We start from the raw sequence: 26,050 nt of genomic DNA on the forward strand, positions 1-26,050 counted from the left end.
GTGTTTACAGAGAAATACTAGTATGTATCTATTGTACACATATATAAATACCTGTGTTTTCTGTTTTATGGCTATATACTGTACATGGCATATATACTTGAGCAATATAGGTTAATATATACTATGTGAATGTGTGTATATTCTAGATACACACTTAGCGTGTGTATATGTAATAAGTACTGTTTACACACATATATTCACCATATATTTTTAATTCAAGTATATAGGCAATGTGACTATTTAGATATGCTGGCTGGATTTCTCAAACCTTTTTTAAAAAAGAAGGAGAAGCAGCTAATGAAGCACTGGCTTTTTTCTGTTAATGAAGCACTATTGCCAGTAGGCAGAGACCTTTAAGGATGTCCAGAGCAAAGTAGCTGCAGGCTGATCTTGGTTTTGTCAGTTACAGAAACACTCGTTTCCTTTTTAGTTTGCTGCCTTGGATAGAACGCGGTCTACAAAAGATGGTGTGGTCTGTTTGTTTGTTTTAACTGCATTGTTTTGCTGTATTGAACTGCTTTAACGAGTAAATAGTGAACATTGGGTTTCAAAGTGCCTGTTCAGACACCAAAGTCCATTTGGCACAGAATAGGGCGTCCACCCAATTGTGTGAACAAGTGCAGAAGTGGGATCTTGATTTTATTTTATCTTTTGGAGTTCATACGCAATTTTTGTTTAAAGCAACCGAGCAGCTTTCTAACTTCAGCCTGTAGGAGGAGCACAGTCTGGACAGCTGTGAATGAAAATTTGTGGAAAACCTGCTGCCCTTTGAGCCCGTGTTGACTAAAAAGTCAGCTAGTTCAGTGTGAAATTCTCACAGCTCTCCCTGTGCGAGTGCACATGTGTTTCTTTGTTGGTGCTTGGGATTTTCTAACTGGATTTTATCATGAAGGGTTTTAGCTTTTTAGAAATAGGCAATTTTGGGGAGATCTGGCTGCTGCTGATTTAATGGCAAAAAAACAAGCTGCTGTTAATGCAGGTGTTGCTATTTATTAGAACCTTAGTATTTATTGCCTTGATTGGCAGTTTAAATCAATGCATAGTTTTATAACAGGTCGAAGTGGGGGGAGGGTTTTTTAAAAATAAGAATGAAAAATCTTGATGTGGTATTTGAAAGTTTGTTGTTCTTGCATCTCATAATCAGAATCTCCTGACTCCCTGGAGTGGTGTTTGTAAGAACCCAGATGGGAAAGGTACTTTACCAAAAACATCAACTAGTTTTGTTTTCTTGCTTCTGTAAGCAGATCCTGTCTAAACCACTTTAAGCTTCCAACTTTTGTCTTCCCCATAAGTGCATAATTGGACATCCTTTTAGAGGTTTTGATGTCTTTTTGCATCCCTTAAGAAACAGGTTTGGTTTTTGAATAATTCGGGATTGTTATGGGATTATCTCCTCTTTTCCTTCCTGTGGAGAGGTTTAGTTCAAGTCTCCTATTTTGTATGGGACTTTGAGGTTGTGGAATCTGTGGTAGGTCTTGTTAGAATTAGGATCATCTTAATGGAAATGTGGTTTCAAGAGAGTGATCCTCAGGCAGCTATTTCCAGTGTATCTATTTTTTTTAATTATATTTTAGTTTCCCTCCCAGTTTAGTCTGACTATTCTCAGGGGCAGCCAGAGAATGTTGTTGAACAGAGATGAATTGGGCCTGCTCTGTAACAAAAAACATGCTGATGTCAGACCCTGCCAAGGGGATGCAAGTGAAGTCTAGCAGTAATTTACTCTCCCGTACAAAACACACCAGGCTCTTCGAGGCACATTATAGAAGAGAAGTGTTACTGGAAGTGAGGATCCCTGGAGCCATTGAAACCATCCTGGAGTAATTAATCAGGTTCAGTTTATCTGGAATCTTAGGTTTTATTTTCTTGGCTCTTGAAGGAACATAAGGGTGTCAAGTACGGCAGCCGAAGCACGCTGTCTCTGCAGCATGCTTTTGCTAGATAGTAACTTGGAGAGTAACCACGAACCTGGGCTTTCCCTCTGAAAACACATTAGAAGGGAGGGAAAGGAGGGCAGAGAACACGCAGCATAGTAAAAAAGCTCAATTTGGAAAAGACAATAAATCTGTCCTATACATTCAAATGCTTTTGACTCCTATAGTCTAAAATTTTGTGAGATGATTACCCAGGTATTCCCACGCCCACAAAGTCTCTCAAGTGGGCCTCTTCCATTGAGTCACTTGGGGTCAGATTTTGATACCGTAAGACGGTCACATTATCTTTACTCCACAAATCGTATTAATCATGGTGGACTTGATTTAAAGCAAATTGATTTAAATCACTAGTCAGGAAGACTCGATTTAATCGTGGTTTTCTACATAAAAGTGCATTCTTATTGGCTGTTATAACCCTAATGCATATTCTCCACAACTCGGAGATAGACGTAGTTTTCATTTTTAGAAGGTACACGCTATACATTTTTAAACAGTGATTTATTTTGAAAACTTTTCAGATTAGTTTTACAACTATATCAGAAAACAAATGATTGTTTGGTTATTTCATTTACCAAAGGTAATTGAAGCAGATATTTATGAAGTCATTGGGAGGTGAACTATCTCCAATTCAACAGGTTAATCATTAATATTTGGAGGATTTTCTAGCCATGCTGTATTAGGAGGAGAACATCACCAGACAGACATTTAAATGGTTTTATTTAACTAAAACAACAAAGTTAAGTATTCTGGATTTTTTTCTTCAACAGCAAACATATAATATTTTAACAAAACAAGCGTATGTCCCTCGCTTCTCACTTTTATCTCCAGACTTCTTCTCCCTTGTCCAGATCTGTTCCGCCCCCAACAAGCTTCTATTCATTGAACTTTTTGAAACTTTGCACCTTTAGAGAGAGGTAAGGGATTGACTCTGTGTACACAAATTTGCAGAGGGACAATAGAGTTGAGGTCTGTTATTTTTCACCTCTATATATTATTTATTTATTTTAAAACATTTTTGCTGTTAACAAGCATGTTACCTCTGGAGACACAAATCCACAGTTTGAGAACTGAAAAACTAAGCATCTCTGATATCCTCTAGACTGAGCACTGAGTCCCATTGGGTAAATAGAAAGATTAATCTAAATAATCCATACAGAAGCCCCTGGAACCCGATAAGATTGGGTCCCTAATCCATGAACTATTGGAACTCATTTACAGAACTTTTCTTAAACATTACGTGAATATATTGTTTCATACTATAAAATTAGAAGTTATAATCCTTATTCCATGATGAGATATCTTTGAGCTATAAGGTATCTTAATTAAAACTATCTTTAGATAGGCTTTTTCCTCAAAAAGCATTTTACCAAAAAAAATCTGATTTAAATAAAAAAAAATCAGATTTTTTTTTTTTTTAAATCATTGATTTTTATCCACCCTGGTATTAATGATTGAGTCATCCCATTGAAGCCACAGAAACTGTTTATGGTGTAAAGTGCTAATCAGCATGAGTTATCAGCATCTTGCCCTGAAAAATGTACCATTTTTGTCATCTTAGATCTTCCATAATACACTGACATTTTTTGCTCTTACAGATGTAGTTGACCTTGAGGAGCCAGATCTTCAGCTGATGTTAGTTGATAGAGGATCATTGCCTTCAGTGTAGAAATGGCAACTTACGCCAGCCTGGGGGCCTGTCCTGTGATCTTTCTAGTTCTTTTGGAATCCTCACATCAGTGGCAGTAGTTTCACACGCAGGTCCTGGCCCCACATTCTCTCCAGGATAAATCAGAAGTGAATGCAACTGCTGATATAAACCCATTGCAGGTGAGATCAGAATTGGGCCCTTCACTCAATAACCAGAACGAAAGCATGTATTGGATGGTTTTAGGTCAGGCAGTGTGTGCGGGGGGGAATCCCTGTGGGTGATAAATGGTGTCAAGGTTTTGTTTCTGACTCTGCAAGGCAGGTGACAGATCTGGGCATCAGGGTTTTGCTTCTGTCTGTGCAGGGCAGGTGAGGGCTCCTGGCATCAGGATGTGAGGCATTATTGAGGAGCAAACGTGGAAGATTGGTCCCTGTTGCAAGTGAGGGTGTCTCAGAGTTTGCAACACGGAGAGGTGAGGTGAGATGCAAAACCGAACGATGCAAAATAAATAATTTTTGTTTTTATTAATCTTGCAAAAAGAACAAATACATCTTTGGTTTAGTCATGAATCGAAGCTGAATTGCATTCTTTTTTAAGACAACTTTTTTTTCCCCAGCCCAGTGGAGACCTCAGTCAGAATCAGGTTGTTTTGTCTCACAGAGCCAGCCTTGAGGAGAGAGTATTAGCGCACCCAAAAGTGGAAATATTCAGTGAATCTTTCTAATGTTGCAACCTCTTTCCCAGGAAAAGCCTCAGAGCATCTCTGAGGTAAGATCTGGGTCACAAACTCTGGTGCCTGCACAGAGCTTATTGCAGGGTCAGGGCCTTAGTTAATAGCGTTACCTCACTAGTCTTCTGACCAAAGTAGAGTGGAGGGTTGGCACACTAGTTTAGGTTATGGGACTTGAGTGGGAGGAGAGAGAGAGCTCCCTCAGATTGATTTGTTTTCTATCTGGTTGTCCCCACTCTCTTTATCATGTGGGGTATTTTTTTGTGGGACGACCCCATCCCTCCTGCCTATGCCTTGTATCTTCCTGAAAAGCAGAACCTTAAAAACAGAGTGAAGAAAGCAGATTTGTGGCAAGTAACATCTCATGCCCTGTAGGCCGTGGTTTCAAGAGCGCCTCATTCAACAGCTTAGCAATGTTACCAGGATGATGGAAAATATATGTGGGGGAGAGGGGTGTTAGCTAGCCACTGGAGTGATTGTGTGGGAGATAATAGACCAGACAAGTCTGAACTTCAGCAGCTGGCTCACAAGCAAAAATGTCTCCTAGAAGAATTCAAGAAGGACAAGAAGTAATTTTCTGGTGGAGCTTATTTTTTTTATTCTTAACTACAGTAAGCAGTTTAACGCATCTCACTTAGCTGTTATAGTGCAGTCTATAAACATTGGAACGGATTAAACTTTTATTACCTGCCAGATAGTAAAATCCAGTACTTCTTTTGCCAAATACAATTGTGTGTGCGTGTGTATATTTGCATGCATATGTACTGGCTAAGATTTATAAAGTTACCTAAGAAATATGGATGCCCACTTCCCATCTATGCGTGCCTGTATGCCTCTATAATGTGTCCATTGTACAGACATATCTATGTGCGTGAATTAATAGAAATCGAGCATACAGATCCCTTCGATGGCTTTGCACTTCTCAGCCAGTGTGTAAACGCTACATGCATATGTGCAGTAGATTCTTTCCATTATTCAGTCCTGTATTCCTGTGGGCCAATGGTAAACTAAGAATCTAGTGTTTTTAAATGATTTTACTCTTTCCCATCCACCTTTCCCCCTTACCCCCAGCCCCATCTAATTGTCTTAGTTTAAACCAATAAATGTGTGTGCAGTTTGTATGTTAATAGCCTTATGTTGGCCCCACTAGACTGTGTGCCAATAGAACTGGCCATTTCCCTGTATCCAGAAAGATGATGACGGGCTCTGATCCCATGCCACTGAAGTCCATGGGAATTTTGCCACTGAGTTGGATGGCTCCCTAAGCTAGAACTGAGTTGCTGCTTGCCGGTAGTGATGGGAGAACCGAGCTGAAACCACAGAGTGTGAGCTGACGAGAGGGCTGGGGCCAAAAGGAGGCAGCAGTGGCTTTGCCAGCAACAGGAGAGAATTGTACGACAGGAGCCAGAAAACACTTCGCGAAGGGGGGAGGAAGAGAGCATGCTTTTGCTCTTCTCTTCGTACATGAAAAACTAACTCTTTTACTTTAATAAGCATCAAAACAAAAGCCCATAGACTCTGCAGAGGGAACATTGGCCAGGCATGGCCATAAATCTCAGAGCAAACACTCAAGCCAAGATGCAGTGAAACTGGCTCATCTCGGCCCCCACCCTCTTAGAGATGCAATTCACCCCATGCAGAGGGTCATCTCAAGGCTACATAGCACTTCTGATCCACTTTAAGTGACACCCAGCGATGGACTGGTCCTAGACAAAGGGGCGAATGTCACCCTCAGTTTTCACGTGGGCTGCGGTGGCCTTAGCAGGTTGGTTTTGTTCTGTCTCTCTGGTTTTGGTCTGAGTTTGTCTTTGGTCCACTTGATATGTTTTTTTACCTGCCCTGAGCTCTGGGTGTAAAATCAAGGTATGGCTGAGTTTTGTACAGCTGCAAGCAGGTTGCCACTGCTTACATAGTAATACCTCAAACTTAACAGTTACTATAGTATCTGCTGAAGGAGTTTGATTGGTGGCAAATGCTCAGGACCAGGTAAAGAGCCATGGTTGTGCATGAGCATTTCTAGCTAGAACTCACCATCTTCTTTCACTAGCTACTCAAAACCCCCATCATATGCCACTAGGGCAATATCACAAAAATGGGTTCATTCATTTGTTTCCAGTTGCTGCATGTTATTGATCAGTGAAAGGCAATGTTTATGCAGTAGGGTTTTTTTCAGCTTTCCAGTGGGATGTTGTGGGTTTGGTACCAGCCTTCATCAATTACAATAATAGCTAAATAATAATAATAATTCTTACCAGTTATTTTCTAATCTGAAAATGAACTAATACCAAGCTCCTAGTTCTCTTAGCCTTCAAGGGGAATGCCACTGTGCTAAAAAGAGAAACCTCCACCATTTTCCCCAGTCTGATTTTTATAGAGATATAACTGTTCTGAACACCAATGTTCTTTAAGGCCCCAATCCAGCAAAGCCTGTGTGCAAGCCTATTTCCATGCTTAAAAACTATGCACATGCTTAAGAGTGGATGCTGGATTGCAGGGAAATAGGGGGGCATTTGAATTGAGTGCATCACGTGAATATGTACCACCTCTAAAATGAACCCAGTCTCTAAACCTCATACATGTTCTTTTCACATGAGCTGAAAGCGGGATAAGTGATTTCCCCTCTCTTTGGCCAATACAAGCGTTTAGGGGAATTTAACTGCTAGAAAATTCTTAATTCAGGCACTGGCTTGACAGTGGGCTTCTAGCTTTGTTTCTCCTTTATGCTTCTCAGCCTGTTGTTACAGCCATGTCAGCGATGGGTCAGGCTAGCTGGTGCTTGTATGGTACGTGTCAGTGACTGATGGGTCAGGCTAGCTGAAATTAATCCCAGCTGTGAACAGTTCGGGGGACTCTGTCTCAGTGGGTCCCTATGACCTATATGCAGGGGGTCAGGAGCGTGCACATTTTGGAAGTCAGCCATCAAAAGGCTGAAGTCGGTGTAATTATACCAGGATGTGGCCTGGTATCTTCAGTTTTTTGCATTTCCTGTGATGTAGCACAGGGGAGCCAAAGAGGGGCAATTTATGGGGACCACGCTTCCCAAAATGCAGGGGTTCTGGTTTTAATCCCAAAGCAGAAGGCCACTCAGACCAAGCTGGGTCTGATAGTCTCCATAGGCTATGGTGACGGTTAAAGATTAGGGTCAGATATTGTCTTCTCCTTTTTAGGCAGATTAGGCTGATGCTCTTGGCAAATTGTCAGTATAGCCCTTGCGTAGGCAAAGCTGGGGCATCAGTTATCTGATACCTTGCACTATACACTCCTGACAATGCTGAGACTCAAAACATAATATTAAATGCAAGATTTGGTGACAGGACAGTTTCCCTTTGCAGTAGCCACAAGATCGCTCTGTGTAAGAGCTGATCTCTTTCGACCTGCAATATCTAAAACAGTGTTGCCAAGCTCTCCTAATACTGGGTGGGTTTTGTTCTTAAAGCCCTGGCTGTATTCATGTGAATACATGAGAATCTCAGCTTCCATTTTTTTAAAAATAAGTTTTACCAGTCTTGGTTGGGCAGAAAAGCTTGTCAAGGTGACCTAAGTCCACCCAAAAAGCTCTGAAACCAGAAGGCAAAGAAAAAGAACCCCAAATTTATCATTTTTAAAAAAATTCTGATTTTTTTGAGTCCAGACTCATGATTTTGAACGTGTGAGGTTGGCAATACTGCTAAAACAAAAATCCTTATGTAAAAAGCCGCCCCCTCCTCCCTCCCCCCCCCCGGTATACGTCTGGAAAAGCAGAGAGCTTTACCCTTCAGCAAGACTAGGATGTGTGTTAGAAGAGAGAGATCCTGAAGCGTAACCCATCGTCTGGAGCACACACAGGTGTGCCAGAGCTGTTCTAGACCGTTCCTTGGTTAACCTGCAGCACTATGCTTCTATTTAGCTAGTCTCGTCTTGAAGAAATAATTGAATTTTGAATGTCTCTTTTCTGCCAGCTGTTCTCCATGTTTTCCTTTTGTGTTTTTGTGCATGTGTGGTGCCGTTTCACATATGCCGAGGTGAAATCCAGTCAGTCAGTATTCAGGGACATCTCATTGGCAGATGTGTTTGCTTGTTTGTAGGTTAAAAAAGACAGTTCTGCAATAGAAACGTCCAGTTTTTCCTTTGTATGTTGGGAATGGGTAACATCTGCTTTGAGGTGAAGGCTTAGGCTTTACTTCTGTTGTGCATTTCATTAAAAAAAAATAACTTCCCCTCCCTCAATATCATCACCACCACCACCGCATCCCTCCGCGGTTGCTCATTCTCAAATCGGCAGGTTTTGGTGACTAAAGAATGTTCTGTCGCAGCAGCACTGGGCTGACAATTAGAACTCCAAGGGCCCGATTCTCATTTACACCAAAGTCACTTTACGCCATTCTGGCAATGTCAAGGGAAATTCAATTGGGTGCTGGCTACATTCACGCCCACTTTAAAGCCTCTTAGCCCTGCCAGAGCAATGAAAAAAGGGGCCTTCGTATCAACGAAAATGAGACCCCAAGGCTCTTTGCTATTCCCATCTTCCTTTGGGTTTCTATTTGCTCTGACTTTGTAAACGTATACTGTAGCGTAGGGGGCAGGAGAATACATTTATTGGTTTTGAGGTGGGGGTTGTTTTTTAAAACTTCTCTGGGGGGATAAGAATGTCCATTTTCCCATTGTTTTTGATGGCCTCTTCGAGTGCAATTCTGAAAATATTTCCCACTGCAAAGGCAATCCTCGTTTGTCAGCAGATTTCCTATAGGTGTGGGAAAACCCACTGCTAATATTAATAACAACATAGGTCTTAATCCTGCAATTGATGGTAGGTGACCGCTGCTATCAGTTACCGGATCTGTGGCCTTAAGCTGCAGTTCAAGAGCAGAATGCTGACCGCCCCTGCTCCACTTTTGAAGTCAGTAGCAAAATTCCCATTGACTTCAGTGGGACCAGGACCCAGCCCTCTGTCCCATTGACTGTCTCTCTTCATTCATAACCCCCTGTGCTTTACCTGTAGTAACTGATGTTCACTGCGGTCATTAGAGGCACTGAGGAAGGACTGGGGACTTGTTTCATCACATGCCAGATACTGTGCTGGGCTTAGAGTCGGAGTCTGGGAAGGGGTAGTCCTAGAGGCTGATAGTTTGTTGGCGCTGGCTCTAATTCTGCAGCGTTTCCTTCCAGTGCAAACTCCTTTCTACGTTATTTTTTAGGAGGTCAACCAAAACTAGGCCCTCGAACCCACAAGGCTGGTGTCAGACTGTAATGACAGTGTTCCCATTGAGTGAATGGGCCATGCCTCTTCAGTGTTCTCTAACACTACCCTTGGAGGTCATGTATTTAATGCACCGGCTCTCAGAGCCGGATGCTGTAAACCTTTACTTGTGTGAGTAGTTAACCTTGATGGCTCCAGTAGGAATATGGAGGGCCAGTCCTGAGGTCCTTGGTGGGCCTAGGCCTGGTAGATGGAATTTTGAACTGGGGGGGCCCTGAAATCCTGTTTCTAAGTCTGAGGCAAAGAAACCTGAGAGCAGGGCTTTGTGGAGCGGGCTGTATGTCGGATTTTCCCAACATCAGTGTTACTTTGCTTCAAACAGCTCGACCCTAGGCTGCACCTTGAGAACTTTCATTTGGATGGGCTATTTTAATGGAATGACCATGCCAATTCTTAGCTGAGCATTTTGGGACAGACTCTGGTGTAGAACTTGAGAGAACCCCCTTGCAAACTCTAGTGCATTTAGCAGAGTTACTCCAGATTTACCCTAGTGTAACTCACATCAGAATCTGGCCCTTTCCCTAGGACATTTTGCTGTTAATGGCCATTTTATTCCTGTTGTGACTTACTTGAACAGGGCATTGATTACTCTTTTTCTTGAATTAAAAAATCCAGCCCTGGTCCAAATTACTGCTAAGCAGACTGAAGCAGACCATAGTTAGGAGGCTGTTATGTGGCTCAGGTTTTCTGGCAAATAACCAGATCAGAGAAATTCTCATTCCTAAGCCTTGCCAACCCTAGGACCTATGGCCGGTCACCCTTCCCACCTGTGCTTCACTCAGCCCAGTTGGAAAATTGGGATAAACGCCACTGAAATCTCCAGAGACTCCTTGAACACAATGCATCTGAGCTGAACTTTCCTGTATAACTTAATCACCAGTACGATACGTTCAAGCCCTAAATGGCATCTGAATTTTTGGCAAACACTCCTGGTGCTGAAAGCAAAATTGTTGCTGTTATCGTACAGTGGGGTGTGGGGGACTGGGGGTGTGAAAAGAAACATTTGGTAACACGGCCTTGTTTATTTCCATTGTGTTCTGTCTTTGCTGGTGTCTTGCAGAAGCGGGAATTTACAAAGCCGTTCCTTAATTGGAACCATCTTTTTTTTTTTTTAATTGGGATAAATGATGTGATGGAGACTTTTCTTTAAAAAAAAAAAAAAAAAAATGCTCCAGAAAGCAGCTGACTGAAGGGGCAGTTCACCCCTATTCGAGGGACTGGTGCAACACTTGTGTTCCCTAAGACTTTAATCTTGCACAGACTGACACACACATGCATGTTGAGTGACTCAGCTGAAGCCAGTGGGGCGGTTTGCAGCATGCAGAATTATGTCCATGTACCAGTCTTTGCTAGGTTGAGGTGGAAAGGCTTCAGTGAGATTTAAATGGTTGATAGCCCTTGTGCCAACCCTCTGCACAGAGGTGAATTTCACCCGGTCGCGTTGCAACAGCAGCGAAGGGTGTTGTTCTTGTATGAAGCGTGGAGCTGGAAGATGGATGGTTTTGCTTTACACAGAGAGTGCACATGCTTATTTTACTTGCTGGTCTTTTGCTGAAACTCGAGATTTATTGTACTGTATGGAAAAGAAGAAAAAACCCTCATGTTCCAAAACAAATGACAGTATATTTTGTACTTTGTAAAGTGTTAATTAAAATGGAAAAAAAAAAAAAGCGAAACATACGCTGTCTGCTTTTGTACTGATCAAACTGATTAAAATAAAGCAGAGCTTGGCATTGTCTTTATAAGATGTAACTCTCTTTTGTTAAGCCTTTTCTAAAAGGCAACGAATGCCAGGGAAAGAAAAGTCTGTCCTAGGTTTTATGCCAGTATTCAGCTGCTTGCATCAAATGGTGACCAGGCAGCTAAGATCCTGAACATCCTGTTGACCCTTGTATTCACACCAAGCTCCAATGAATTATATGGGCCTCCCAACAGTTGCGAGGGCCTGTTCATGTAGATCTGATTGTAGGGTCAGGGTTTAGGTGGTAGCAGGCACCAGAAGGCCCCTGGCCAAATCCAGCCCAGATGGGTATCGGTACGACTCTGCTGAACGCCTGGAGGGCAGTTCCAACTCTGAAATCAAGCCCTCTGTCAGGACGCCATGTGTGCAGGGAGAGATGCCAGCGTTCTTGGTGGTACCATCCTCCAGGTGCACTGGTGATGCAGGGCTCACTCAGCTGGAAGGTAAGCGATCCATCCCATTGCACTCTTTGAAAGCAGGAGCCAATAAGCCTAGCGCCATCCCTTATGGGGAGTGGGGGGTGAAGAGGGGGACTGCAGAACCGTCTCCAACTATTGCATTATACAAGTGTCCCTAGCACCTTTTGGACCATTGTTATTAATTATTATTATTATTAAGTGCTGGCAAATGTTCCCTTGTTCTGACAGGTATCTCCCAGGCTGTGGGAGCTATGGGTGTGTGTTTGCCTACGCAGTCACTGCCCTCTCTGCACTGAAGTCTGTGCTTTGGGAGGAAGGGTGCCACACAAACCCGAATCTGAGCCAAACTTGTCACTCTGGCTCCGTGGAAGATCTCCACCCAACTGGACCCAGGCCCATGTAGATAGGCGTTTGTGGAGGTCTGGGTAAGGGGAGTTGAGGCCAGTGCTTTACCATCCAAAGATCCAAATGACACTGATCTTCTGCCTCATTCCCTTGACTTAGGACCCCAGCTCGATGTGCTGCAGACTCCCTTAGGCTAGCTCTCCTCACAGCAGTGTGCAGGCCAGTAGTTCTCCACGCAATTTTGAAGTACACAGCTGCGGTCTCTGCCAAGGGATGAAATCCAGCATGGACACGTCACCACGTCATGGTGGACTCGTCAACCCTACGCCACGGCTGGCTGCATTTCTGTGGTCATTGGCAGGCTGTGCATTGCCCTGATCCCGTCGTGGCCTGTGTTATCCCTTCGGAGATTTGAAGACTGGAAGATGGAGTTGAGTACTGTTCCCAGGTAAGCAACTGCCTTCGTTGTTCAGGAAAACAGTCGTGCTTTCCAGTGTGTAAAGTGCTGCGCTTTAGGATCATCTCTCTCGCCCAGCAAGCCAGGAAATCCCCCATTACCACTTACTGTTCTCAGCAAGGGTGAAGTTTTGAGGGGGCTGGAGGTTCTGGTTGAAATTCACAGGAAATGCAACTCCCATGTCTCTGTCCTGCAGCATGCTGTACAATTGGGCATTAAGGAGCAGAGGTGCATTTGGTCCCCACTGAATAAACAACGAAGCATTTGTACATGGATCCTTAACGTGACGCTTGGCCTTAGTCATTTAGTGCATTTAAAACTGACAACAAAACCGTTCAGTGAGGCGCCATGGCACGAGTGACCTGGTAACGTGAGCCCAGCTGCCTGCCCTTGCCATGCCATCTTTTAACTTCAGGCCTGATCCTGCCTCGCTGAAGTGAATGGGAGTCAGACGGGACCTTTAAGGTCAACGTTTTCAAAGTTCCTGAGGTGATGTCCACGCTAGCAATGCTTCACCGGCACAGGAAGGCCAGGATACGATCCCAGCGAAGTGCTCCAGTGTGGATGCAGCTATGCAGGCTAAGCTGCTCTGGGTGCTGGTGTAGGAACGCCCCCCCCCCGCCCAGGAGCAAAACAAGCTTTACTAGCAGCTTTCCCAGTGCAGCTGCCTCTCCGCTGCAGGCTTCAGCTGGCACAGCTGTGTCGGCCAGGGATCGTGGGTTGTTGCTCCTAAAGCTGAAGGCCAGATTTTGCCCTTTGGAAGATCCCATAGTGTATGTGTGACTTTTCTGAAGATGTGTGTGCAACGTAAGAGTCGTGCGAGCTACTTGATCTGCTGCTGCCTTTCATTTCACCACGGCTGTCAGTGGGGGAGGTTCCTATCTGCACATTTTGACACTTAGGCCAAACGTGATCTTTTTCTTTCCTCAGTGCATGCTTAGCATTTATGTATTTCTTTTCTTTCGCCTTCAGCCATAGAAGTGGCTGTTTTCCCACCGGCCATGTTAACTGTGAACCGTGTTGTCTGACAGATCGTCTACACTGGAGTGGAATGTCAGGATCCCAGCATTGTCTTCTCCTGAAGAGCATCACTCAGTGGAGGGGAACATCGAAAACATAAGAAGTGTGGGAAAGAGGCATCTCCCCTGGAAACCTTGTCCCTCCATTCAAGGTAGAGATGACTTGAAAAGAGACATGGGGTAAAATTTTCAAGTGTACCTCTAAGTCTCATTGACTTTCAATAGGGCAGAGGGTGGTCTACGTGGGGAAAAGCCTGGAGTAGCTAGTGCCGATTAGCTAGTGCACCCTAACCTGCACACAGGCACTCTTGGGGCAGGGTAAGAGTGTTCACATGGGGAGTTCGTGTGCTTTAATTTACACCCTAGCTATCTCTGCACTAGCTTCCCCGTGTAGACAAGCTGGGAAGCTCTTACATCGTATAGGAACTTTTGAAAAGGTTACCCATGCAACCAACTGCCCTCTAGCAGCTAAATATCCAAGTAGGTCCAAAAGCTTTATTGGCTGCAAGAGACCTGGAGGCATCCCTCTCTGCTTGCACAGATAGCTAGCATGAGCTATAACCTTGCAGAGCTCTTTCTGCCGCTCCTGGAACCAGACTAGGGAAATAGCAAAATTAATTCCCCATCTAAACACCCTGGTCCTAAAAGCAGCTCACCATTTTTGTTTTGAGTCATTAAATTGTTCTCCTCATATCCACAGTGAGACTTTAAGGCAGACCATAAAATATTTTGCACCAAATTCAGAAGGACCTTGCAGCGGTCACACTATGTTGTACAGGATGGAGACACAGGAATTTCACTCAGATCTTCATGGTTCTAAAAGCACAGGTCATCACTACGTGAGCTAATGGAGAATCTTCATTAACTGTTAGCAGTATAGAGCCTACGAAACATGCTTGAGTAGTTCTGAGTCCCTTTAGTAGAAGACAGTGATGCAGTCTCATAACCGGTTATATTTAAATAAGCACAGATGGTAGGATTTGGTCTGAAATGTATCCACTTGAACAAAAATTACAGATCCCTCAATAAAATAAGAATTGATTTGTTTGTCAGGTCTAAAGCTCTTCCGGTCAGGGACCATAGCGTCTCCTGTGTTTGCAGAGTGCCTAACAGAATGAGGCTCTGGGTGCTACCTCAATACAAATAATAAGAAATGTATTTGCTAAGAAGAGGCTTGGGGAAAGAGTCCAAACTAACAAATCAGGCCTGATCTACTGTATTTTAGGACTTCAATGACTGGTAGAAACTCCTAGTTTTGTTGCAGCTTAGTTCGAGCACTCTGCAGTATGTTTATAAAAATAAGAGGATGGGAAGTCAAACCAAAGCAGGTTTATTTTTGAGGTCTTCAAGTTCTAGTTCTCAGAATCATTTGGATCAATGGGGAGGCAAGATATAGTTGGTCTGAGTGTTGAGCGTGCCTAAAATAATCCTGGCTTTACAGGATGTAATATATTTCATTTACAGTGACATGGTTTATTAACGCACTCCGGACCATATTTTGCCCTCCGACAGCCCCACTATGAGGTCAGGGATATTACCTGAATCTAGCTAAGGGTGGAGCATGAGCCGTCCCAGTAGGATTTGCAGGTATGGAAGTGCAGAAATGAATAGCTGGAGCGGAGCACAAATGAAATAGTCTTCCCGCCTGGGTAGCAGTCATTTTAATAACAATCCTGCAGCTGACGTTACTCGGTTCCCATGCCCCAGCTGATTCGCCATGGGCTGCGTGAGTCAAGGAGACTAAATTCCCCTCACCCTCAGAGATCGGCCATGTGCTGTACAGTATCTGTTGTAGGAATAGCTGAAGGACTTGAGCTTATAGGGCTATCAGCCCATTGTCTTACCCAAGGATTAAATTCAGCTGCGCGGACCCTGGGGTAGCACAAGCCAGGATTTGGATTTTCAAAACCAACTGATATCTTTGGGCTCTTCAAGTTGTTGGTACAGTGTAGTATTAATGATTAATAACTGTATCACTGGACAATCCAGATTGGGGCCCCGTTGTGCTTGGAGCTGTACACGCACAGGGGGGACTGTGTTTCCTGCCCTGAAGAGTTTTCACTCTATTTTCAGCCAAAGCTGATAGCACAGTGGTATTTGTAAGGCAAATGACTCGTGCTAATCAATGCGAATCAAGTAGGTTATTTTTGTTCTAATTTAAGATGCCCCCGATGTGCCTTCCCTGTTCTCCCTCTCCTACCCCTTCCCCTTTACTGCAGGTATATTTATGGTTGTCTAATTTGCTACTTTGAAGGACAAAGTGCTGCAGAGATTCCTTCCATTGTACTACTTCTCAGCTCCCTACCGTGGGACTAGATTGTTAATTATACTGACAGCTGTGTTCCTAAACAGATGTAATCTGTCAGGGGAGGGGAGGGGGGATGTAAACTTTACAACCCCTGGATGCCTCCAACAGGTAAAATCTTTCTGATTTTCCTCGTATCCAACAGTTTTAAAAGGTTGATCCTGCATGGGACAGTAGAGGATAATAGAAGAATATTGAAAATCAGGCATTTTAGTTACTGAGTGGGTGGACAACTGAAGGAAAGAAAAGGAATCCTCTGGAGACATGTTTATAACACATACCTGCTACAGGATACGGGATTTACAGGAGGATATAAAGCCTGATCTATAATCATGGCCTGGAGCTTGTGCTGTGGCGGAAAGTGCTGCAGGGAGATGCAATCTGAACAGCGTGCTCTGTGATGTGGGGAGGGGACCGTGCGTATGCAAATCAAGAGTGGCATGTCTCAATTCAGCAAGATGCTAGGAAAGGCATTTGCCTTCTTTCCACAAAACATGACCCGAGCCATCAGCTAATGCCGCCCTAGCCAGAGTTGGCAGAGACGATGCCAACAGGCCTAAAGGGGAAAGCACCATTACAAAGGACCCACCGGTCTGCAGCAAGAAAGGGGATTTCTCTTTCCAGGTTAGTTCTCTTTTATTGTGCACTTTTAACTCCTTTGCCTGTTAACACGCTGTAGCGGAGGGGAGAACTTCTTGCTTTGTTCAAGTTTAACCCATAATTGGTACCGTAGATGCTGTGACTCAGCTGTTCATTCTAGTCTGAAGAGCGTACGCTGGCTTGTTACAAATGCACCCCCTGAAAACTAGAGCAGAAGCCAGGTTGTCTAGAGGTTAGACCAAGGGATCGGGAGTCACCAAGGAATGGGGAATTCCTGGTTCTGTCACCTACAGACTGTGTGACCATGAGTTAGTCACTCAGCCTCCATAGACTGCTTCCATATCTCACAAGGGCCTTGTCAAACTTAATTCATTAATGCTTTAAGATCCTCCATTGAAAGGGACTATAGACGTGCAAAACTATGGTGTTTTGTTATTAAGCAAATCTCTGAACTTCAGCCTGGAATCAACACAGATACATGCAGTGACTTCAACTCATAGGTCCTGCCCAAATCCCACTGCAAATTTTATAAAGATATAATTACATCCTTTATGTGTCCCAATGAGTTTATTTTGAGCTTGAATAGCTGGAAGATCAACTCAGTCAGTTGCAGCTTCAGCACTAACCATTAAAGGCATCACTTCAAGGAGCACAGGGTTTAAAAGTTTAACCAGACTCCCTCAGTTCATTGAAGTCGGGTTTTCTTGGAGCAACACTTTTAAAAAGATTCCTCCCCATACCTTCCCCCGTCTCATATAAGGAAAAACTTGCTTCTAACAGAATTTTAACAAACGTATTTTTTAAAAAAAACAAAATGACCATATTTTACAGAAGCGTGTCTGTGTGAAATTCTTCCCTGAGAGTTTCTTAGATACCTGCACTGAAGAATTTACTGTAAAGCTTTTGGGATGCAATGGATCTGATTGATGTGTGTGTAAATTTAGTGGGCAAGATGCCGCAAATCAACAGCACTGAGAAATGATGCCCTGGTCTTCCACAGAAGAGTTCACGCAACATGAGGAGCAGCAATAAGAGTGGTATCAAGCCACTCTCATTTAGAGACACTGCCTCATTATTATTTTGTTTGTCTTCATGTTTATAGTAGCTGCTAGATTAAGGCCCCATCATGCTATGTGCTATGCAAACTCATAGTAAGAAACAGGGCCTGCTCCAAAGTGCATAGAGTGTAGGTGTAGACAGCCTCAGATAAAAGTAGTATGACATTTCCTGTTATGCAAATGGCGAAACTGAGGCACAGAGTGATTAAGTGACTCGCCCGGGGTGTCACAAGAAGTCTGTGGCAGGGCCAGGAGTTGAATTCAGGGCTCCTGAGTCCCACTGTACTGCTTTAAAAACAAGACCACTCTTCCTCACTACCTCAAGGCCATTCAATGGCTGATGAGCATGCCAGTTTGGATAAATAGTGGTTTAAGTGAGGTGGACACCTGTCCACTAACGATGAGTCTGAAACCATCAATCCATTTCACACAGGCCAACACACCTGGGTGAGAAGGTAACAGCTCTCATTCCCGTAGACCTGCAGGTAGTGACCTGAAGGTAGCATGAGCTATAATCTCTGTGAGCCATCCAGGTGGGTACAAGTCTAATCTCACCGATTCAGGGCCAAGCTCACAACTGCAGTCAAGGGGCAGTGAAGAGGAAGTGGCAGGGCTACGCCCTCTCTCTCTCCCCCCCTAAGGAAAGGCTTCTCTCACTCTAGAACACTGGGGTTGTTTGCACTGTCTCCACATCCATGGCTGCGTTAACCAGAAACACCAAAGGAGCTCTTAGAGTATTCGGAGCCCTCATCGCTCTTTCCCAAGCACATTAGACCCAAGAAAAGTCCCACTGCATCTTAGCTGCCAAGTCCTGTGGCCCCCTGCGATGTTTGCCATCCTTTGTCCTCCCTTCTCCTGCACGGCACAAGGGGGGTTGGATCAGCTGTGAAAGGTGTTTCACAAAGATGGATCTGTGTTTATCCTGACAGTGTATCACTATGAAAAATTGCCCTCCATGGACAAAATGAGTCAGTGCAACACTTAATTCAGCTAAATAGACCAGAGGTCTGTAAATGATCTGACACCAAAATGTGTATATATAGACTTATTCTCTGTTGTGTTAACACCCTGGGCTTAGTAGCTACTGTTCTATTAATCATTCGTAATCATTATCTGTTTGGTTTTTTTTGACCTCTGAAATATGTGATGGGCACATTGGGATTTAACCAGCCTGTGGCTTTTGTGATCAGCTGATACAGACTAATAGCTGCTTTTCCACATCTGACTGGCAGGTGTGTATGCAGATAACCACAGACGACATGTTCTTGTTTTAACTCCTCCTGTTGTGATGTCTTGTAGAGAGCGACACCGCAGCATGGGGGAAAACTAGACTCATCAGCAAGGGACTGGCCGTTCCTTCAAAGCCTGGCCAAACACACCATGCTTACCGAGGAACCAGGTAAGAGGCTTATCCCCATCCTGAATTCCTATATCATGAAGGCACCATGCTGCTGTGGTTAGATCAGATTATGACAGACGGTTCTCTTCCCAGCTGTGCTTCTACGATTGAGGGTCCATTGTGCTAGGCCATTTACACACACAGACAGTCTCTGCTGCAGAGAGCTTACAATCTAAGTGCATGCTGACAGTACATAGTATTATTATTATTTGTAGAGCCTAGGAGTCCCCAGTCATGAACCAGGGTCCCGTGGTGCCAGGTGCTGTGCAAACACACAACAAAAAGGAGCTTATGGGATTCTAATAAACGCTCTCTGAAAGTGTTTTGTCAGACAGGAAACAATTCCTGGCTCGGAATGACTCTCAAACTTTGCTTTGTTTCCGTCATTCAGGCCGAACAGCACCAGAATGGCATCATGCCCAGACTCAAGTGTGCAGTTCCATGGATATGCATCTGGAGCCACAGTACAGACCACTGCTGTGGGGAGACATTACTGAATGATATATTGCCAGTAAACACATTGGGTGAAATTCCTGCAGGCATACAGAAGATGTGACAGTGACAAGACCACTGAGCCCCCACAATGAAGTCTCCCTTAGCTTCTCTTCTGTAACTCTTCCCCAGCAGGGTTGTTGCCAAAGATTGTGCTGTAGGAGCTGGATAAATTATTCCAGGCGTTCAGTTCTTTGAACAACACCTCGCGGAAAAGAATTTTCTTCTTTTAGATGTTTCAGTTGAATAAGTGAGGCGTCCTTACCTTTATGGATTTATACCCCTGCCTGCCTTCCTACAGATCCACTGCCTCCTGGGAAATTGCAAGCATCTTATAAAGGCCAACTCAGAAAGATCTGAAGAGTCTGTACACAGAGAATTCTTTCCGATGTCATCAATGCAGTTTTAGACAATAGCCTCGGGTAAATCTGAAGCCCTTTGGCACTGGATGTCTGAAAAGGCAGAACATGTAGAAATGAGACCTCTTCAACCTCAGTGGCTCAGCCTACAAGATTACGAAGGAAGGGTAGAGTCAGCGGTGTCAGAGTACAACCCAGGAGTCCTGACTCCCAGCCCCCCTCCCCACCCCCCAACTGTGCTCCCTCCAGAAAATAACTCTCCTACAAAAAGACTTTTAAACTAAACTTTGCTACATGTTTAAAAACAGTAACAGTAACAAACCCACCCCTTTCCCTCAGAAAAGAAACTCAGCATCTTACGTACCACAAAACAGATTGTAGTTTAGAAAACCGGCAGCAAAATCAAGCTCATAGTACTGCAGGAATAACGTTTAATCTTCCAGAACTGCTCTACAGGTGTCATAGGGGCCTTTTTCAGATGATTTATGCTTGTGTTCTTTGCAGAGTTTCTCTGGGATGAAATATAATGGCACTTGGAAGGAGACGTTGAGTAACACAGACAATGACTGGAATGAATGAGAAGTGCTGAGGAGAGATGTCCCGATCCTGAAGTGATCTTGCTACCAAGTTAGTCGAACAAGAAAAACAGCTTTCCTCTGCATCCTGGCCTGTTCTGATGAAACAAGCCCATGGTCACATCCCTTTGTGGGGACAAAGGTTGGTTCTAGCTCTCTGAATATGCGGTGTGGCCTCTCCCACGTCTCCCCTCCAGAGCAGCCAGTCTCCAGACTGCTTATTTTGAAGTGGTTTGGAGAAAGATGGGGGCTCTCTTGTTCTCTTGCCTTACTGTTGAATGGTTCTTGTCTGGGTAATATTCCACTGAATGTTCTGAAAAGAGCAATGCCAACATGTGCTGAGGGTGGTATGCAGAGGGGGATTTGTTGAAGATGTAGTGAGGAGGGGCATAGAGTTGGGAACGGGAAGATGTTCCCCTGGTCCTCTCTGCTGCTTGCTTTCTTCCTTCACCTTTATTTCAATAAAAAAGTGGGGTGGCTCATGAAGGCGAGGCTTGAGCCAGTCACAGCAAAGGCAGGAGCTGGGTGTCTCCCACCACACAATACACTTTTAACCATGAAGCATGCTGCCCTTTTCTGGAGAAGGGCCTCCTAGGAGTGGGCTCCCACTTTTGCCGGTAGTGTTGTAACGCACACAAGTAGGGGATAGGGTGAGGCCCAAACTATCTTGTATGTGTGAGAAAGGATTTGAAGTGAAAGGTGATAGTCACGCTTTTGGAAAACTTTTCCTATTCCTGGGACTAGTGCCCAGGAAACCCCCTCTGCAAACCCTTAAAACACCCTATGTTAAATCTCAGAAGTGCAGGCCTGGAAGGGACCTCAGTAGGTCATGTAACCCAGTCCCCTGCACTGAAGACAGGACTAAGTAATAAACAGACCCATCCCTGATAGGTGTTTGTCTAAACCATTCTTAAAAACCGCCTGGAATCTGCTCAGCGCCGTGTGGTGTAGGAGCCTGAACACAATGCAGGGAACTAGCAATGGTGCAAGCCATATTTTCTGAGCCTCAGTTTCTCTATTTGCAATATACGGATATTTACCTCCATCACAAGGGTGAGGATATATTATGCACTGTCTCCAATGCTGTAAGTGTGGCTGTTATTGACCACTGGAAACAGGCCTTGATCCAGACACCCCTGTCCTTGGGAAAGTTTGAATCTAGAGCAGAAATTTGTGGTGCCAGCAGTTATTATAATCGGTGATACTAAGGATGACCTGTCCCCGTGCAAGGAGCTCAGTTTTGCATTTCTTATGTGAAATGTCCTATCATCCCTATCCTGGAATTCCAGCCGGCCTGGCTTTGCTGTACTGCTCCCAGAGCAAACTGCATGGCTCTTCCTGGGGCATGCTCTGATTTCCAGGGCTGGCCCTTTCTCCCCTCCCCTTTTGCAGATGTACTTGAGAAGTGTGGACATGCCAGAAATACCAGTGTGCAAAGGTTTGCGCTGACCTCCAGCTTGGGAGGGGAAACATTATATTAAACTCAATATGGTATAAAAGTAGAATTGAAATAAATCTAAACAAAATGCTTTTACCATATCGAAATGAAATGTTTCAATGTTGTTTCAAAAATTTCCCATCAAGAATGTTATCGAAATCAACACAGTCCCCTGATTTCAGCAAAACTGCATTTTCCAACAGCAAACTGTTCCATCATTCTAGTGAGTATCTGCATGTCTTTTTTATACAAGTCTCTGCACTCACTAGCGGAAGCAGAGCTGGGTCTGGGCAGTGGCCTGGGGAACATCAGAGGTCTGTTTAAGGTGCTGTGTCCTAAGATATCGGCACACGTGTTAGACTTAGTGCAATGGGTTGAAATCCTGGCAGCATCCCCTCCACCCTTCATAAATGGAGATCCATGTGTTTTGCTGTATGGGGGGGTATTAGATGAGCCCTTAAAAACCAAAGCCTTGTCTGCACTGTGTGGGATGCGGAGGAGGAAAAATTTCAGGGGCGTGGGGCACCCACTTTGCATTGACTTTGTTGCCATGGGGGATTCTATGGCATGTCCCCTAAGAAAAGGGGGTTGTCAAGATGTCTTTGGCCAAAATGTCCAATCTCCCATTGCTGTTGTGCTGTCTGACTAACTTCACAGTCTGCCACTTATTGCTCTAGCAATATCCCCCAAGCCTTGACTGTTCAGGCGAGCAGTTGTCCTGGGAACCCAGCTCCGTTAGTAACATGCCTTTGGATTTTACAGAGTGAGCTTGAAGGCTCCAAATATAGATGTTCCGGTTCACTGGCAGCTGTCCCTGCCTGTCTCACAAAGCTATAAAACAGAGTGTATTTACATCCTCCCCACACCTGGAGTTGGGCTGCCGATGATCCTTCACACATCAGCCTCCAACCAGGACTCGCCTTTCCTCACCTGCATTTCAATATTCACAGCATGGTGCCGTTAATTAGAAAACAAGGTATTGCAAATGAGGACTCAAGCTACCTTCCACTCGGGGGTAACCTCCTGTCACTCAGATTTATTTCCCCAGCAGGCAGAATAGAAAGCTTCAGTGTTTCCCCAGCGCGGCTGTCACTGCTGTTTCACGCTCCCATCAGTACAAGACACCAGCACGATGAGCAAGTGACCTAGGAAATGCAGATCCTGGCCCAGCCAGTCAGGAAGTCATCAGCTTCCATGAGTAATTCCCTTTCTGGCACTTAGGAAGCTGGTCTAGGTAGACAGTAAAGAGGCTGGAAGGGCACTGCAAGCTTAGATAGAGATACCTTGGCTGTATACTGTTGCTCTGTGTGCTCGCATCTGAATGTTGGCTTGGTGCTTGGACGCTCCTGCCGTCTTATAAGCTGATCTGTTTAACTCCTTGTTTGTTTTCAGTAAAGGGAGGGGAGTAAGGAAGTCTGTTCTTTGCCTGCTAGGGTTACAACCAGCTAGTGGGCGAGAGAGAAATTTTAAAATCCAGGTTAAAGAGGGACCCCTTAATGAAAAGATCTTGTTATGGATTAAGGTTAGTTCTGGGCCACTTGCGCTCATTAAAGATCCAAAAAGGAAAGCTTGTTCGTCCGGGCATCCTGCCTAAATGTTAACACTGCCTTCCTAAATTTCCCTGTAGTCGCAATAACATTTATTAGTCTGCCTGCTTCCCGTCCTGACCTGTTGCGTACAGTTGCTGCACACTGTTAAGAGTTCCCTGTTTGAACCCAGAGCGGGCTGCATTTCAGCAGTGAGGGAAATGACCCAGCCATATCGTTTGCACAGCAATTCATTCGCAAAGTGCAGTGACACTCTTCAGCCTGAATAGAGCTATCTATGAACGTACAGGGAACAAAAGCAACCCCAGTTACTATGGAGGGGTATCTGGGAGACTGCAGTGTTTCCCTATATTTAGAAAAGGAAGTAACTGAGGTATTTCAGATAGTGATTGCTGGATTTTTGATGGGGGAAGCTGTAAGGATTTGTCTACGCTTGAATTTTCAGTAGTGGTTAATTCACGCAAGTGTGAATTCTAGTGTAGCTGGACCACCAAAGTTAGTGCCAGGATGAAAACGTTCATTGCTTGTTGAGTTTAACCACAGACTGCAGCTTAACGCTCCTTACAAGTAAGTGGATAGCAAATCCTCTTGAACATACTGGGGATTTTAGGAGCATAGCATGTTAGTAACCCTAATTCAAACAGCCCACTGTTAGCTATGACTAGCAATAAACGTGTGTCTACACTTGTGTTAAAACATGACTGAAAAGTCAAGTGTGGACACAATGGGTAAAACTTTCAGAAGTACCTAAATGACCTAGAAGCCTAAAACCCAGTGACTTTCAATGGAGCTTAGTCTCTCTTGAAAATTTGAACCACCCTATATTATTTTTTATTTGTATTACCATAGCGTTTAGGAGTCCCAGTCATGGACCAGTGAGATGGCGTATAAGCGTACACTGTTCCTGCCCCAAAGAGCTAATCAGAGCTCCCCTCTCTATAAAAAATTATACTGAAAAATACTCATCATCTTGCTTTTCTTATTTAATTCAATAGCACTGATGGAGTGTTGGATTAACACGACCTTAATACCGTTTCTGGATCAAACCTGTGCCTCTCTAAACTTGTTAGAGCATTTAACTGAAAAGAATAAATAGAGACTCATGTACCTGAAGTTTCCAAAACCTTTCATCATTATGACAGATCACTAAGGAAGATACTTAAATAACTCCACATGAGTAGGAGGCAAAGTTTTGTTGTGGATTATAAACTGGATAATGGGACCCTACCAGCACACCAGCAGCGTGAATACACTGCCGTAGTCTAGTATGAAAGCTCCTATGGGAATTTGTCATTAAAACTCCCATTGACTTGCAATGGGAGCTGAGCACCTAATTAATTTAAGCTCCTTTGAACTCCTAGCTGAAAATGTCTTGATTGCCTGAAGCTTCATTACCATTCAAGAATGGTAAAGCCATATTTTCCTACCAAGGTGAGAGGAAATGTTAATTAAATATAGCAGTAACCTTCTGCAACTCTTTCTGAAAGCTCCCTGTGGTGCTGGGACACTACAGCAACTGTGTGCTGAGACCCCTCCTATCATGCTGCCCAATACTGTTACCTTGTCAGTCTGTTGTCTTCCTCTGGTCTTAGATGTAGAGTGTCTTTTAGTACAGCACATAGGGATCCTGATTCATGACTGCAGCTCTTAGGTACTATGATCTGCTACTATTACAGTTATGTTACAATAGTGTCTTGATGGCCCCTTCTGACCTTAAAGACTACTAATAAAAAGAGAATGCTGGTTCTTGTCCCTCTCAAACCTATTCCTGTAATAATGTCTTATTCCCCTCTAGGATTTTTACCCCCCCCTTGGAGATGGCAGTATCTGTTGTTCTTCATGTTTCCTAACTGTGCCACCTTTTGGTTGGCTGCCCCTGAAGGACTAGAACATGGTGAGTATCCCCTTGGAGGGGCTTCATGAAATCAGCTATTTATGCCTTGCTGCTGGTCTCTGTTTATCCACAAAGAACTGAGAGGCTGATGCTGTTGGCTAAACAACTGCAGAGCAGGGCTTTGAAGGTGCTGCAGTGACAGCTCTTTGAGGTCATGTACAAAGAGGGAAGATTGGTGTATGTTGGACACTAGCAGGCATTTGGAAGTATGTGGAGTCCATGCTGACAGAGTTGAATGGCATCAAAGCACATGAGCAGTCAGCATCCCCATAAAAACTGGAGCTGGGGAGAGTAGCTTAGATATGAGCGTTAGCTGGATGGACAGATGCATGGTTGTTTACTGGCAATTGCCTGAAGGGTTATATCATGGGTAGGGTGGAGACAGGACCCGCCAGTTGCAGAAGGGACTGCGGCGCTCACTGATGTCATGCCCTGCCACCTCCTCCTCGGTCTGGTGTGCCCTCTAGCATATCCAGAGGTACAAAGGTTGTGTCTCTGCTACCCTCACACCTGGGCTTCTGCAAAGATACTTCTACCAAGCTTCCCAAATCCACTCTATTCCATTACATTTGTGATTTCACTGCCATCTTCTCCCTCTGGACCTAGATTTTCAAAAACAGGAGTCTCTAGTCAGGAGGTAAACACTTTTGGAAATCTCACCATCTATTTAGGTTCCTGTCACTCCAACTGGGGGGGAGGGCAGAGGCAGTGTATAGTTGGCACCCATTGCAGCAGTTCTGCATGGAGATGCATGTTGGGGTCTGGGGTAAAAGGCAGCATGCCATGAGATGAGTAGGAGGAGTTAGAACAACTACACTCATCCTGAACCCACTTAAGCATCATACCTGTGCTGCTGT

General features: G+C 44.3%; 1 long non-coding RNA gene across 3 annotated transcripts in view; it reads left to right on the plus strand.

Annotated features, from left to right (window-relative positions):
* Positions 1-464: 464 nt before the first annotated feature.
* The window catches only part of LOC144276687 (uncharacterized), a 42,459-nt gene continuing 16,873 nt past the window's right edge, over positions 465-26,050 (plus strand). For 2 of the 3 annotated variants that reach the window (XR_013348304.1, XR_013348302.1), the window contains exons 1-6: positions 465-12,498; positions 13,539-13,678; positions 15,977-16,455; positions 18,789-18,888; positions 19,280-20,456; positions 25,095-25,193. This is a non-coding gene — a long non-coding RNA (uncharacterized LOC144276687). Of the gene's footprint in view, positions 12,499-13,538; positions 13,679-15,960; positions 16,456-18,788; positions 18,889-19,279; positions 20,457-25,094; positions 25,194-26,050 lie in introns of those variants that run through there. The other variant, XR_013348303.1, reaches the window with a different exon arrangement.

Source organism: Eretmochelys imbricata, chromosome 17 (assembly GCF_965152235.1).
Source record: "Eretmochelys imbricata isolate rEreImb1 chromosome 17, rEreImb1.hap1, whole genome shotgun sequence".
In the NCBI taxonomy this organism is placed as follows: domain Eukaryota; kingdom Metazoa; phylum Chordata; order Testudines; family Cheloniidae; genus Eretmochelys; species Eretmochelys imbricata.